Below are 12,402 nucleotides of genomic sequence, written 5' to 3' on the forward strand. Positions count from 1 at the left end.
ATGCTAAATGCAACAGAACATGAACAGCACCAGACAGCAGCCACTCACACTTGCTAAGTTCATTGTTCCTGTGCTCCTGTGGTAGGATTTTTGTGCCTCATTACTCATAATTATGCAAATGGGTAATAATAGTAGGCTGGATATCAGAAGTAAACAGCTTAGTGACTCGTGCTTGCCTCATGGCACTATGAAAGGGGTTCTGACATTACTTACAGCGGCTGGATCGGGGGAGAGATTACCACCACAGTCTACAAGAATACCAGTTCAACGTCTGACAGCAAGGAAAACATCCATGGCAGTAGCGGAGAAAGGCCATTCTAGGTGGGTGGCAACTGTTGCCGATCCACTGCTGTGCACAGAACAGCAGAGGTTGGAAGCCTGCACGTAGTTGGCTTTATGTATGATAATAAAATATTACTGTATGTTAAAATAAAACTATAAATTCACTGAAAAACAAACCAAAGGTTAAAATAATGTTATAGATAGGTGTGATCAAAGAATGTTTTTTTTTTTAAAACAAACGCTCAGGAACTCACTGAAAAAAAAATGTTAAAGTGATGTAATAGTTGGGTGATTAGCTTAGTGACACCATTATTGTTTTGAGCAAATATAACCACGGAAATACATGTGTTATAGTTAATCAAGCTAACTATAACTTATACCCCACCATGCACTGCTTATGATCTTACATACTACATCACTCATGACATGTTCTATGACATAATTTATGACATCCCTAATGTCATTCCAAATGGGTTGTTGTCAGTGAATATATATGTATATATATATATATATATACATATATATATATATATATATATATATATGCAAAACAAAGTTGTCCTCCGGACTGAAAGCGCACTCTCAACAGGTTGCAGTTTATTTTGGAAAGCAGCAAAGCCAGTAACATTTAAAGAATTCTTTACACATTATCCAGGCCTTACGCGCTTCAGACAGCTTGTCCTTGGTCACAGGCCAAATGCTTGGATTGATCAAATGATTGCAGGCACCTGATTACCTCATTAAATACTCTGGTGAGTTACACAATGCATCTTGGTAGTGGTGGTCTTGCGCATTTATATTACATCTTTAGTAGATGAACATTTCTGCCTTAGTAGGTTGCTGCAGCCAACCACACATAAGAGCACATTTAAAAATCTTAGTAGGTGAATTCAAAGCACAGTTACTGAGTTTTGCTGAAATTATTTCCTCCTGATGCTCTTTATATGACGATACGGTAAAGTCATACAGACCTGCTTTCTATCTGCAGTGGTGCTGCTTTCACGCTGGACAGGCCGTAAATTATGTGCAAAACAAAGTTGTCCTCCGGACAGAAAGCACACTCTCAACAGGTTGCAGAATTCACCTACTAAGATTTTTAAATGTGTTTTTTCATCTACTAGAGATGTAATATAAACAACACCTGGGAACCTTGGAACTTTAACCTGCCAGGTAATTTTCAGCAGCCATCTTAGGCACTTCATGTGGAGGCGATTCAGCTTTTTAGCATAGCGCTCATACTGTAGGCATACAGTAGTGTGGGTAGCACGACTGCCTTATACATCTTCAACTTTGCGGACAGTTAGACGCCTCTCCTCTCCCACACTAACTCCTGCAGCCGTCCAAATGCAGAGCTTGCCTTGGCAACGCGTGTGTCTGCCTCATCATCAATGTTCACAGATCTAGAGAGTGTGCTGCAGAGGTATATGAACTTGTCAACGGCCGTCACGATTTCTCCTGATAGTTGGTTCCGTATACATCTTCTGCTGTGTGGGCTTATGCAAGACCTGTCTTCTTGGTACTGATTGTGAGACCAAATTTTCTCCAGGCATTGGTAAAATTGCTCATGCTCTGCTGCATCTGGGCCTCTGTGGCAGCGTTGAGTGTGCAGTCATCTGCGAATAGGAAAGAGTACACAGAGTCCTATTCAACCTTGATCTTGGCCTGAAACCTCTGCAGGTTGAAGAGCCTGCCATCAGTCCTATATCTAATCTTGATGCTGGTTTCTTTGTCATCGCAGAAGGCACCTGACAGCATGGCCGAAAACATCATGCTGACCAGCGTGGGTGCCAGTATACAGTCTTGCTTGACTCCGTTGTTGACTGAGAAGGCATTGGAGGAGTCTTCATCATCCAGTACTCGAGCAAGCATGTTGTCGTGGAACTGGTGCACCATACTGATGAATTTACCAGGCAGCCAAACTTCTCCATGATACGCCATAGCCCGTCATGACTTACAGTGTCAAAGGCTTTGGTCAGGTCCACGAACATTGTATAAAGGTCCCTATTTTGTTCCTGGCACTTCTCCTGTAGTTGGCATGCTGCAAATATCATGTCCACTGAAAACTCAGCCCTCTCTGAAGCCACATTGACTCTCTGGCAGTTGTCCATCTTCCATGTGTTGAGTGAGGTGGTTGAGAAGGATTCTGGCAAGGACTTTGCCGGAAATGACGGGGAGAGAGATTCCTCTATGGTTGTCACAAAACTGCCTGTTTCCCTTTCTCTTGTAGAGATGGATGATGGAGGCATCCTTGAGCTCCTGAGGGATAAAGTTGTGTTGCCACATGGTCTCAAAGACCTTGGTGACCTTCTGTAACAAGACTGGTTCCCCTGCCTTGTAAATTTCAGCTCTGATGGAGTCAGAGCCAGGTGATTTACCATTGGAGAGAAGCTTAATTGCTTCCTTAACCTCTGATTCCTTTGGAGGTTCTGCAAGTGTGGTGTTGATGGCGACTTGTGACATGCGGTCAATGGCTTCTGCATTGATAGAGGAAGGCCTGTTCATGACATTGTTGAAGTGCTCAGACCATCTTTTCAGGATGGCATCTTGTCAGTGAGCAGGGTGGACCTGTCAGCACTAAGCAGTGGTGATGTTCCAGAGGACTGTGGACCGTAGATGTCTTCAAGACATCGTAGAAACGCTTGGAGGTATTGTTGTCAGCGTACTTCTGGATCTCATCTGCCTTTCTGCTGATCCAGGAGTCTTGCATCTCTCTGAGCTTTGCTTGCTTTTGATGGAGTTGTAGGCTGCACTCTTGGAGGCAGATGTAGTGTCTTGCTGGAGGGATCTGAGGGCTTCATGCTTCTCATCCGGCTTCTTAATGTCTTCATCCATGCCATTGAACCAGTCCTGGTGTTTGCATGTGCTCCGGTCCAAGTGAGCGATAACGGTGTTGTAGACCACATCTCTAAAAGCTGTCCAGTCCTCTACTGCACAGTTTGTGCTAAAGCTTAGTTGGTCAAGCTTACTGTTGAGGTCCTCACTAGGGTTCGGGCACACAGAGTGCCATTTTAACTTGCTGACATTCAGTCGTCTATTCCCCTGCGGGGAATATAGAAGACTACAATTCCAAGCCCCATTATGCTTTGCAATAGAGGAACATATATACACACAGGCACACACATGTATATATATATATATATATATATATATATATATATATATATATATGTTAGACCTGACAGCATTAGGGTGGTCACCCCCAACTTTTTGCCTGCCTCACTCCCTCCACTTTTTGAAACAGTTTTTTGCAGTTTTTAGGACTCTGCGCACTTTACTACTGCTAACCAGTGCTAAAGTGCATATGCTCTATCCCTTAAAACGTGGTAACATTGGCTCATACCCAATGGCATATTTAATTTACTTGTAAGTCCCTAGTAAAGTGCACTGCATGTGCCCAGGGCCTGTAAATGAAATGCTACTAGTGGGCCTGCAGCACTGATTGTGCCACCCACATAAGTAGCTCCTTAACCATGTTTCAGGCCTGCCATTGCAAAGCCTGTGTGTAGTTTCACTGCCACTTCGACTTGGCATTTAAAATTACTTGCCAAGCCTGAAACTCCCCTTTTTCTATATATAAGTGACCCCTAAGGTAGGCCCTGGATAACCCCCAGGGCAAGGTGCTATGTAGGTAAAAGGCAGGACATATACCTGTGTGTTTTATATGTCCTGGTAGTGGAAAACTCCTAAATTTGTTTTCCACTGCAGTGAGGCCTACTCCTTTCATAGACTAACATTAAAGCTACCCTCATATACTGTTTTTGGGGCAGATTCTTCTCAGAAACGGGTGGAGAGGTCATATTTACTATGGCCAGAATAGTAATACAAAATCCTGCTGACTGGTGAGATTGGATTTAATATTACTATTTTAGAAATGCAACTTTTATAAAGTGAGCATTTCCCTGCACTTAAAATCCTTCTGTGCCTTACAGCCTGTCTCCAGGCCACGTCCGGACTGGGCTGGTTGACAGCTCCCTTGTGCATTTCACCCAGACAACCACAAACACAGGATGCTCAGTCACACCTGCACACATCTGCACACTGAATGGGTCTTCCTGGGCTGGAAGGGTGGAGGACCTGACACTTACATTTCATTACATTGGACTGCTGAACCCCCTACTGGAACCCTGGCAGACAGGGTTGTACTGAAAGGGGAGCTTGTGCTCTTCAAAACCACTCTTTGTAGTCTCCCCCACTTCCAGGACCCTTTGGGTATATAAACTGGGTCCCTGACCCTACCAACTTAGACACTTCCTGTGACAGATAATCTGAACCAGATCCTGCAACCTACCAAGAGGAGATGCCTGGCTGCCCAAAGGACTCACCTGGACTGCTTTGCTGTGCAGGACTGCTGCTTTGTTGTTGCCCTGCTGCCTTGCTGGCTCTGGCTCTGCTGAGAAGTGCTCTCCAAGGGCCTGGAGTGAGCTTGCCTCCTGTTTCCTGAAGTCTCAGGGTTAAAAAGACTTCATCTTTGCAAAGGAACTCTTTGTGCTGCTAAAATCGATGCACAGCCTGCTGGAATCGATGAACAGCCTGCTTAGTAGTGAAAGAATCACAGCATCCCCAAACTGGAATTACATAGCCTGGCTTCCCAAGTGGAAATCAACGCAGCGCCAGCGTTGCGACTAGAACTTCGACACACGGCACACCGTATTGACGCATCACTGAGCCGGAACAACGCAGCCCAACTTCCTGCAAGAGTAATCGATTAAGTGCGTGCCGTGCGACAGAAACTCCACCGGCTCACCCACTGGATCAACACAGAACCTGTGACTTTGTCCAGCACGTGCAGGATTTCCCTGCATCATCTCTGGGCGTCAAAAGGTCTAGCATCGTAAAGAGGATTCAGGCCTGTGCGCCGGAATTCAACGCAAAGTCCTTGCTATGTGGAAAAGAATTGATGCACAGTCTATGTGAGCCTGGAAATAAGACGCACACCCTTTGTCTTCCATGCATCTCCTCCTCTGCGGTCTCCGTACGTGTAATTGTGATACATACCAGGTACTTTGTTCTTGCAAGAGACATTTGTTGCTTTTTAAAGACTTAAGACTCTCCTTATCATTGCAAAAGTGATATTTCCATTTTGACCTCAATTCATTCAGATAAATATCTTATATTTTTCTAAAGCTATGTGGTGTATTTTTGTGGTGTTTTCACTGTGTTATTGCATGACTTATTGCACAAATACTCCCACACTGCCTTCTAAGTTAAGCCTTCACTGCTCAGTACCAAGCTACAGGAGGGTGGGCACACGATAATTTGGATTTTGTGTGACTTACCTCTATGAACTAGAGACCCCATTTCTAACAATATATATATATATATATATATATATATATATATATATATATATATATATATACATATATATATAAGAAATGGGGTTTCTGGTTGGTTGGGCACGCTCCTAAGCCAGGCAGAACCCACCACTCTAGTCAGGGTAAATAAGTTACAACCTGTACTCACCCCATGGTAGCTTGACACAGAGGAGTCAGGCCTATCCCCAGGGGCAATGTGTAAAGCGTTTGCATGACATACACACCAGTGACTCAATAAATACACGTCAAACGAGACTGCACACAAGGTTGTTTGAAAATATGGTTTATTGTATATAACATAGACCAACATAACACGAATCAAAAATTGAACATGTAATGAAAATCAGAATATGAAAATGGAACACATACAATGCTGAAGTTTATGGGGTGACCTCGCTGGGTCCCCCACATGGGAAATTGTGATTGGCAGTCGCTTGAGAACGTGTGGAGCAGCTGCTGCCTAGTTGCAGCTTCCTTAAGGTGGGGTTCGTCACAACAGTGGGTCCGAACCCTCCGAGGCCTTCCAGACCACTGCTCTCAAAATAATCAAGCAGTAAATGGGGCAGACATGGGGGCAAGATCTCGTAGGGTCCCCCACCGCTGAACTGAGTTCCTGCAGCAGCTCCCTTCAGGTAGAATATGGTAGGTAACCTCTCAGCAGCATGAAGAAGGTGGGCTAAAGCCTGGAATCTCCCATTCAGCCAGGCACCTCTCCTTCAAGTACTATCAGCAGTGGGGGAAGGGGGCAATATTGTCATGCAATGCTCCGTCCCTCAGAGTTTCAGGGGATCAGACCCAGGCTTTGCTAAGATGGCTACTACCCGCAAGTGCATGGCAGAGTGACAAACTCACTTCCCCAGGGCCAGGCAGCATCAGCGGAATCCTCTAGTTGCAGAGCCTCCCTTCGGCTCCACAAGGCAAGGGGCTTCCTCGAGCACAGCTGTGACTCTCTGTCCTTGGAGAATGCAGTGCTTGTGTGATGCATGAGTCACTAAGGCCTGTGTTGATCGGGCACCGAAAAAGAATGAAGGCAGATGAAGCAGTCAACCATGCTCCAGGAAGGAACACTCCAGTAAGGAAAGCATACAAAACCCATGATAGGCACTTTTTGTGGGGACTGCTAGGGCTGGACTCAGGGTCCCCATGACCGATTATGGGGCAGCTCAGTCCGAGGAAAGCACTTGGAGGCATCAAGGAACAGGCAGGCCGGCACACAAATGTCCAATAGTGCCTTGTGAACCCAGATTCAAGGAGCAGAACGGCAACAGCAGAAGAGCAGCCCAGATATAACCTTGGGACAACACAGCAGTCCTTCTGACAGAGGTTCAGTCCCAGTTCTGAAGTGCCCGGAAAAAACATACTCAAAAACACCTTTGATCAAGGGATGATTCCAAAGGACCCCTTTCAAGTGTATAATAACCCCATTTGAACCAAGCCTGTCACCAGACTATCTATGGGGGGGTATCAGTCCTTTGTTTCGAGCAGGCCACTACCCTTTGAAGTGTAAATGAGAGCCTCCCCTCCTTTCAGCCAAGGAAGACCCATCACTATGTAGATGCAGTTGAGTGTCCTGTGTTTATGGCTGTCTGAATAGAATGCACAAGGGGAGCTGTCAACTAGCACAGACCAGGTGTGGTTTGGAGACAGGCTGCAAAGCACATGAGTTATAAGCACAGATAAATGCCCACTTTCTAAAAGTGGCATTTCTAAATTGTTAATGTAAAATCCAACTACACCAGTAAACAGGATTTCTCACTACCATTACAAACATATCAAACATGCCAACACCACTCTTTTCAGATCAGAAATTACCACTTAACAGTTTACAAAGGAATTCTCAAAAGCTAACCTAGGAGCGGAGCAACCCTTATAGTGGTGAAAAAGAAAATAGGCTGTTTTTCACTACTAGGACGTGCAAAACAAAAAGGTATATGCCCAACCTTTTACATACACAGGGCCATATTTATACTTTTTGACGCAAAACTGCGCTAACGCAGTTTTGCGTCAAAAAAATTAGCGCTGGCTAACGCCATTCTGAAGCGCCATGCGGGCGCCGTATTTAATCAATGACGTTAGCCGGCGTTAGCCGCCGGCGCTGCCTGGTGTGCGTGGAAAAAAACGACGTACACCAGGCAGCGCCGGCGTAGGGGGATATGGGGCTTGGGTGTCAAAAAATGGGGCAAGTCAGGTTGAGGCAAATTTTTCGCCTCAACCCGATTTGCGCCATTTTTTTTTACTCCCAACCCCCATAGAAATGACTCCTGTCTTAGCAAAGACAGGAGTCATGCCCCCTTGCCCAATGGCCATGCCCAGGGGACTTCTGTCCCCTGGGCATGGTCATTGGGCATAGTGGCATGTAGGGGGGCACAAATCAGGCCCCCCTATGCCACAACAAAAAAACAAAAAAATGACTTACCTGAACTTACCTTAATGTCCCTGGGATGGGTCCCTCCAGCCTTGGGTGTCCTCCTGGGGTGGGCAAGGGTGACAGGGGGTGTCCCTGGGGGCATGGGAGGGCACCTCTGGGCTCCTTCAGAGCCCACAGGTCCCTTAAAGCCTGCCTTTTCCAGGCGCTAAAAAACGGCGCAAAAGCGGCCGTACGTCATTTTTTTTGACCTGCCCACTCCCGGGTGTGAATTTTGCCCGGGAGTGTAAATACGGCGCACATGCCTCGGAGTCAATTTTTTAGACGTGAACGCCTACCTTGCATATCATTAACGCAAAGTAGGTGCCAACGCTAAAAAATGACGCAAACTCCATGGACTTTGGCGCTAGACGCGTATAACGCCAAAGTATAAATATGGAGTTAGTTTTGCGTCGGAATTGCGTCAAAAAAAGATGCAATTCCGGCGCAAACGGAGTATAAATATGCCCCTCAGTATCCTGCCCATAAGGCTACCTAGGGCCTAGCTTAGAGATGACTTAGATGTATTAAAAGGGGAGGCTAGGCCTTGGCAGGTACCTTTAAATGCCAAGGCATGGTGGCACTAAAGTGCGCGTGCAGTGGCAGGCCTGAGATACATTTGAAAGGCTACTTCTGTCAGTGGTGTAATCAGTGCTGCAGGCCCAATAGTAGTGTTTACTTTACAGGCCCTGGGTATATGTTATACCACTTTACAAGGGACTTACAGGTAAATTATTTATGCCAAACAGGTATAAGCCAATCATACCGTGTGTAAAGAAATGGCTCCCTGTTGCAGTTACCCCCCACTTTTTGCCTGATACTGATGCTGACTTGACTGAGAAGTGTGCTGGGACCCTGCTAACCAGGCCCCAGCACCAGTGTTCTTTCACCTAAAATGTACCATTGTCTCCACAATTGGCACAACCCTGGCACCCAGGTAAGTCCCTTGTAACTGGTACCCCTGGTACCAAGGGCCCTGATGCCAGGGAAGGTCTCTAAGGGCTGCAGCATGTCTTATGCCACCCTAGGAACCCCTCACTCAGCACAGACACACTGCTTGCCAGCTTGTGTGTGCTGGTGGGGAGAAAATGACTAAGTCGACATGGCACTCCCCACAGGGTGCCATGCCAACCTCACACTGCCTGTGGCATAGGTAAGTCACCCCTCTAGCAGGCCTTACAGCCCAAGGCAGGGTGCACTATACCACAGGTGAGGGCATATGTGCATGAGCACTATGCCCCTACAGTGTCTAAGCAAACCCTTAGACATTGTAAGTGCAGGGTAGCCATAAGAGTATATGGGCTGGGAGTCTGTCAAAAACGAACTCCACAGCTCCATAATGGCTAAACTGAATACTGGGAAGTTTGGTATCAAACTTCTCAGAATAATAAACCCACACTGATGCCAGTGTTGGATTTATTAAAAAAATACACACAGAGTGCATCTTAGAGATGCACCCTGTATTTTACCCAATTGTTCAGTGCAGGACTGACTGGTCTGTGCCAGCCTGCTGCTGAGACGAGTTTCCGACCTCATGCGGTGAGAGCCTTTGTGCTCTCGGAGGACAGAAACAAAGCCTGCTCTGGGTGGAGGTGCTTCACACCTCCCCCCTGCAGGAACTGTAACACCTAGCAGTGAGCTTCAAAGGCTCAAGCTTCGTGTTACAATGCCCCAGGGCACTCCAGCTAGTGGAGATGCCCGCCCCCTGGACCCAGCCCCCACTTTTGGCGGCAAGTCCAGGAGAAATAATGAGAAAAACAAGGAGGAGTCACTGGCCAGTCAGGACAGCCCCTAAGGTGTCCTGAGCTGAGGTGACTCTGACTTTTAGAAATCCTCCATCTTGCAGATGGAGGATTCCCCCAATAGGAATAGGGATGTGACCCCCTCCCCTTGGGAGGAGGCACAAAAAGGGTGTACCCACCCTCAGGGCTAGTAGCCATTGGCTACTAACCCCCCAGACCTAAACACGCCCTTAAATTTAGTATTTAAGGGCTTCCCTGAACCTAAGAATTTAGATTCCTGCAACAACAAGAAGAAGGACTGCCTAGCTGAAAACCCCTGCAGAGGAAGACCAGAAGACAACAACTGCCTTGGCTCCAGAAACTCACCGGCCTGTCTCCTGCCTTCCAAAGAACTCTGCTCCAGCGACGCCTTCCAAAGGGACCAGCGACCTCTGCATCCTCTGAGGACTGCCCTGCTTCGACGACGACAAGAAACTCCCGAGGACAGCGGACCTGCTCCAAAAAGACTGCAACTTTATCCAAAGGAGCAGCTTTAAAGAACCCTCCAATCTCCCCGAAAGAAGCGTGAGACTTGCAACACTGCACCCGGCGACCCCGACTCGGCTGGTGGAGAACCAACACCTCAGGGAGGACCCCCGGACTACTCTACGACTGTGAGTACCAAAACCTGTCCCCCCTGAGCCCCCACAGCGCCGCCTGCAGAGGGAATCCCGAGGCTTCCCCTGACCGCGACTCTCTGAAACCAAAGTCCCGACGCCTGGAAAAGACCCTGCACCCGCAGCCCCCAGGACCTGAAGGACCGGACTTTCACTGCAGAAGTGACCCCCAGGAGTCCCTCTCCCTTGCCCAAGTGGAGGTTTCCCCGAGGAAGCCCCCCCTTGCCTGCCTGCAGCGCTGAAGAGATCCCTTGATCTCTCATTGACTTCCATTGCGAACCCGACGCTTGTTCTAACACTGCACCCGGCCGCCCCCGCGCCGCTGAGGGTGAAATTTCTGTGTGGGCTTGTGTCCCCCCCGGTGCCCTACAAAACCCCCCTGGTCTGCCCTCCGAAGACGCGGGTACTTACCTGCTGGCAGACTGGAACCGGGGCACCCCCTTCTCTCCATTGAAGCCTATGCGTTTTGGGCACCACTTTGAACTCTGCACCTGACCGGCCCTGAGCTGCTGGTGTGGTAACTTTGGGGTTGCTCTGACCCCCCAACGGTGGGCTACCTTGGACCAAGAACTGAACCCTGTAAGTGTCTTACTTACCCGGTAAAACTAACAAAAACTTACCTCCCCCAGGAACTGTGAAAATTGCACTGTGTCCACTTTTAAAATAGCTATTTGTGAATAACTTGAAAAGTATACATGCAATTGAAATGATTCAAAGTTCCTAAGATACTTACCTGCAATACCTTTCAAACAAGATATTACATGTTAAATTTGAACCTGTGGTTCTTAAAAATAAACTAAGAAAATATATTTTTCTATACAAAACCTATTGGCTGGATTTGTCTCTGAGTGTGTGTACCTCATTTATTGTCTATGTGTATGTACAACAAATGCTTAACACTACTCCTTGGATAAGCCTACTGCTCGACCACACTACCACAAAATAGAGCATTAGTATTATCTCTTTTTACCACTATTTTACCTCTAAGGGGAACCCTTGGACTCTGTGCATGCTATTCCTTACTTTGAAATAGCACATACAGAGCCAACTTCCTACATTGGTGGATCAGCGGTGGGGTACAAGACTTTGCATTTGCTGGACTACTCAGCCAATACCTGATCACACGACAAATTCCAAAAATTGTCATTAGAAATTGATTTTTGCAATTTGAATTTTTTTCTAAATTCTTTAAAGTCCTGCTAGGGCCTTGTGTTAGTCCCTGTTAGCATTGCTTTTAGAGTTTAAAAGTTTGGTAAAAGTTTGAATTAGAACCTAGAACTAGTTTTAGATTCTTAAAAAGTATTCCAACTTTTAGAAGCATAATGTCTAGCACAGATGTGAATGTGGTGGAACTCGACACCACACCTTACCTCCATCTTCAGATGAGAGAGCTAAGGTCACTCTGTAAACTAAAGAAAATAGCAATGGGCTCCAGACCTTCTAAACTACAGCTCCAGGAGCTGTTGGCAGAGTTTGAAAGAGCCAACCCCTCTGTGGATGGCAACACAGAGGATGAGGATAGTGACTTGGAGGTTGATTCCCCCCCACCAGTCCTATCTAGGGAGAACAGGGCCTCTCAAGCCCTGACTCCAAAAATAATAGTCAGAGATGCTGGTTCCCTCACAGGAGGGACCAACCTCTCTGAAATCACTGAGGATAACTCCAGTGAAGAGGACATCCAGTTAGCCAGGATGGCCAAAAGATTGGCTTTGGAAAGACAAATCCTAGCCATAGAAAGGCAAAGACAAGAGATGGGCCTAGGTCCCATCAATGGTGGCAGCAACATAAATAGGGTCAGAGATTCTCCTGACATGTTGAAAATCCCTAAAGGGATTGTAACTAAATATGAAGATGGTGATGACATCACCAAATGGTTCACAGGTTTTGAGAGGGCTTATGTAACCAGAAAAGTGAACAAATCTCACTGGGGTGCTCTCCTTTGGGAAATGTTCACAGGAAAGTGTAGGGATAGACTCCTCACACTCTCTGGAAAAGATGCAGAA

The sequence above is a fragment of the Pleurodeles waltl genome, chromosome 2_1 (assembly GCF_031143425.1).
Source record: "Pleurodeles waltl isolate 20211129_DDA chromosome 2_1, aPleWal1.hap1.20221129, whole genome shotgun sequence".
NCBI classification, from domain to species: Eukaryota; Metazoa; Chordata; class Amphibia; order Caudata; family Salamandridae; genus Pleurodeles; species Pleurodeles waltl.